Source organism: Schistocerca americana, unplaced genomic scaffold, assembly GCF_021461395.2.
Source record: "Schistocerca americana isolate TAMUIC-IGC-003095 unplaced genomic scaffold, iqSchAmer2.1 HiC_scaffold_158, whole genome shotgun sequence".
Taxonomy (NCBI): Eukaryota; Metazoa; Arthropoda; class Insecta; order Orthoptera; family Acrididae; genus Schistocerca; species Schistocerca americana.
The window spans coordinates 282,933-287,500 of NW_025725666.1; the positions used below are offsets into that span (position 1 = coordinate 282,933).

General features: G+C 55.0%; 1 non-coding gene across 1 annotated transcript in view; it reads left to right on the top strand.

Annotated features, from left to right (window-relative positions):
* The first annotated feature begins 2,953 nt into the window (after positions 1 to 2,953).
* The window catches only part of LOC124570075, a 1,910-nt gene continuing 295 nt past the window's right edge, over positions 2,954 to 4,568 (top strand). Inside the window, exon 1 of the ribosomal RNA XR_006971468.1 lies at positions 2,954 to 4,568. This exon is cut by the window's right edge and continues 295 nt beyond it. This is a non-coding gene — a ribosomal RNA (small subunit ribosomal RNA).

Sequence of the window (4,568 nt, forward strand, 5' to 3'; positions counted from 1 at the left end):
TTAACCTAACCCATATTGCGCCTTAACCTAACCCATATTGCGCCTTAACCTAACCTATATTGCGCCTTAACCTAACCTATATTGCGCCTTAACCTAACCTATATTGCGCCTTAACCTAACCTATATTGCGCCTTAACCTAACCCACGTTGCGCCTTAACCTAACCTATATTGCGCCTTAACCTAACCTATATTGCGCCTTAACCTAACCTATATTGCGCCTTAACGTAACCTATATTGCGCCTTAACCTAACCCACGTTGCGCCTTAACCTAACCCACGTTGCGCCTTAACCTAACCCACGTTGCGCCTTAACCTAACCCACGTTGCGCCTTAACCTAACCCACGTTGCGCCTTAACCTAACCCACGTTGCGCCTTAACCTAACCCACGTTGCGCCTTAACCTAACCCACGTTGCGCCTTAACCTAACCCACGTTGCGCCTTAACCTAACCCACGTTGCGCCTTAACCTAACCCATATTGTACCTTAACCTAACCCATATTGTACCTTAACCCAACCCATATTGTACCTTAACCCAACCCATGTTGCGCCTTAACCCAACCCATGTTGCGCCTTAACCCAACACACGTTGCGCCTTAACCCAACACACGTTGCGCCTTAACCCAACACACGTTGCGCCTTAACCCAACACACGTTGCGCCTTAACCCAACACACGTTGCGCCTTAACCCAACACACGTTGCGCCTTAACCCAACACACGTTGCGCCTTAACCCAACACACGTTGCGCCTTAACCCAACACACGTTGCGCCTTAACCCAACACACGTTGCGCCTTAACCCAACACACGTTGGGCCTGAACCCAACACACGTTGGGCCTGAACCCAACACACGTTGGGCCTGAACCCAACACACGTTGGGCCTGAACCCAACACACGTTGGGCCTGAACCCAACACACGTTGGGCCTGAACCCAACACACGTTGGGCCTGAACCCAACACACGTTGGGCCTGAACCCAACACACGTTGGGCCTTAACCCAACACACGTTGGGCCTTAACCCAACACACGTTGGGCCTTAACCCAACACACGTTGGGCCTTAACCCAACACACGTTGGGCCTTAACCCAACACACGTTGGGCCTTAACCCAACACACGTTGGGCCTTAACCCAACACACGTTGGGCCTTAACCCAACACACGTTGGGCCTTAACCCAACACACGTTGGGCCTTAACCCAACACACGTTGGGCCTTAACCCAACACACGTTGGGCCTTAACCCAACACACGTTGGGCCTTAACCTGCTCTGTAATTGTCATACGACGCGTTAAATTAGTGTAGTGTTGCCTAACTGCAACCCCCGCAATATAGTTTGCTACTCGCACTGCCCGGTCCCCAGAGTATCGCTTCATGTTAAACACCTTGCAGCTATACACTGTAATGCGGATGGCAGCAGGACGTACATGCTCAATGCCCTTCGCAGTTGTTCATTGGCATTCGCATGGCGAAGCACAGCCTACGTTGTGGTACGGCTTGTGTCAACTGTCCGCTGATGTTGTACGTCCAAATCACACACTGTACTGCACATTGGTCCTCATGTACTGAATGATACATCGTGGTACATGTGTGACCGTACCACGACTGCGCCAACAACGGCGAACCATACGGTCCAAATATTGTGCACTCAGCTACGTGTCGTCTCCCTATAAGAGCTGGATTGCAGTATGGTATGCCGTGGATGGCGATCAGCATGAGCCGTCTGTTGATGTAGTGGCGCGTGTTGTCAGACGTAGTCGTCTCTTCTCACACACCGTGATAGCATGGTGCACTGCGTTCCACATCTGCGACATGCGACAGAGGCCGGTTGACAGTCGTTCGCGCAATGGACATCGCATACGTACGGGGGCCACCTTCCACGTGTTCGCGAAGCGTGCACATGTTGTTGCGTGTATGTGGGCAGACATAGTGTGTCGTGACACCTGACACAGGCATGCAACAATCGTTGAATTTGCAAATGGCGATGGACGTCTACGTTTGCTGGTGACGTTACGCAAATGAACAACTGGTAAACCGTTGTGGTGCGGTTGTTCTCGCTAGAGGTGAATCAGTGATGGCGACGATCGGTTGAGCTACCAACCGGTTGTTTCAGCGATACCCACCATGCCCACGAACGTGAATGGCATGTGGGTGTGAAGCGATACGCGGCGGTGGCTGGGTGGGACCGTCCCCGGCCGGTGAGGGGGGGCCTCCCGGCGTGCTGGCCGCGCGGTGCGTGGGCGCACGCGCTACAGCCGGCTGGTGGGGGCGGCCAGTGGCAGGCGCGCCGGCCGACGGAGGCGGCAGGCGGCGCAGCTGCGCGCCGGCGCACCCTGCACGCGGCGCCGTGCGGCCAAAGTAGGTCCTCGCGGGCCCGGTGCGAAGCGCGGTGGACATCTGCAGTGTGCTGGTCCGATTGAGGACTGTGTGCGCTGAGGATGCGCCGCCGCCCGGCGCTCGGCGCCGCGACGCCGTCTGCTGCTCGGTCGCCTCTGCGGTTCTCGCAGGTGGTTTGTATCGCAGCTGTGCGGACGTGTTGGCGCGTGCGCTGTGCTGGGAGAGTTCGCTTCGGCACCCAAGTGGGGCTTTTGTCCTTCTGTGGCGCTGGCGTTGGAGCTGCCGGCCACCGTAGGTGGCGCGTGTTGTCTCCCGCCGGCAATGCCACGACAGCACGCTCCCGGGCCTCTGTCGGCAGCGGCAAGCTCAGTTGGGAGCACGGGTGGTCGCACCTAAAGCGTCTACTCGCCAAACTCCGGGCGATTGCGCCTCTCTCGAACCCGACCAAGTACTTAGGACGGCGCTGCGCGCCGCCGGGACCTGAGAGGGTTTCGAGGTGTATTGTGCAGGGGAGCTCAGCCTCCTCCTGTTTGCAGAATAATTGAGCGGACGCTTGCGTGTTCGCGCGGGCCCCCGGGACACACTCCCGGGCGGCCGGCTGCTCAGCTCTAGTTGACGCAGCTCCCTGGTTGATCCTGCCAGTAGTCATATGCTTGTCTCAAAGATTAAGCCATGCATGTCTCAGTACAAGCCGCATTAAGGTGAAACCGCGAATGGCTCATTAAATCAGTTATGGTTCCTTAGATCGTACCCACGTTACTTGGATAACTGTGGTAATTCTAGAGCTAATACATGCAAACAGAGTCCCGACCAGAGATGGAAGGGACGCTTTTATTAGATCAAAACCAATCGGTCGGCTCGTCCGGTCCGTTTGCCTTGGTGACTCTGAATAACTTTGGGCTGATCGCACGGTCCTCGTACCGGCGACGCATCTTTCAAATGTCTGCCTTATCAACTGTCGATGGTAGGTTCTGCGCCTACCATGGTTGTAACGGGTAACGGGGAATCAGGGTTCGATTCCGGAGAGGGAGCCTGAGAAACGGCTACCACATCCAAGGAAGGCAGCAGGCGCGCAAATTACCCACTCCCGGCACGGGGAGGTAGTGACGAAAAATAACGATACGGGACTCATCCGAGGCCCCGTAATCGGAATGAGTACACTTTAAATCCTTTAACGAGTATCTATTGGAGGGCAAGTCTGGTGCCAGCAGCCGCGGTAATTCCAGCTCCAATAGCGTATATTAAAGTTGTTGCGGTTAAAAAGCTCGTAGTTGGATTTGTGTCCCACGCTGTTGGTTCACCGCCCGTCGGTGTTTAACTGGCATGTATCGTGGGACGTCCTGCCGGTGGGGCGAGCTGAAGGCGTGCGACGCGCCTCGTGCGTGCTCGTGCGTCCCGAGGCGGACCCCGTTGCAATCCTACCAGGGTGCTCTTGAGTGAGTGTCTCGGTGGGCCGGCACGTTTACTTTGAACAAATTAGAGTGCTTAAAGCAGGCAAGCCCGCCTGAATACTGTGTGCATGGAATAATGGAATAGGACCTCGGTTCTATTTTGTTGGTTTTCGGAACCCGAGGTAATGATTAATAGGGACAGGCGGGGGCATTCGTATTGCGACGTTAGAGGTGAAATTCTTGGATCGTCGCAAGACGAACAGAAGCGAAAGCATTTGCCAAGTATGTTTTCATTAATCAAGAACGAAAGTTAGAGGTTCGAAGGCGATCAGATACCGCCCTAGTTCTAACCATAAACGATGCCAGCCAGCGATCCGCCGCAGTTCCTCCGATGACTCGGCGGGCAGCCTCCGGGAAACCAAAGCTTTTGGGTTCCGGGGGAAGTATGGTTGCAAAGCTGAAACTTAAAGGAATTGACGGAAGGGCACCACCAGGAGTGGAGCCTGCGGCTTAATTTGACTCAACACGGGAAACCTCACCAGGCCCGGACACCGGAAGGATTGACAGATTGATAGCTCTTTCTTGATTCGGTGGGTGGTGGTGCATGGCCGTTCTTAGTTGGTGGAGCGATTTGTCTGGTTAATTCCGATAACGAACGAGACTCTAGCCTGCTAACTAGTCGCGTGACATCCTTCGTGCTGTCAGCGATTACTTTTCTTCTTAGAGGGACAGGCGGCTTCTAGCCGCACGAGATTGAGCAATAACAGGTCTGTGATGCCCTTAGATGTTCTGGGCCGCACGCGCGCTACACTGAAGGAATCAGCGTGTCTTCCTAGGCCGAAAGGT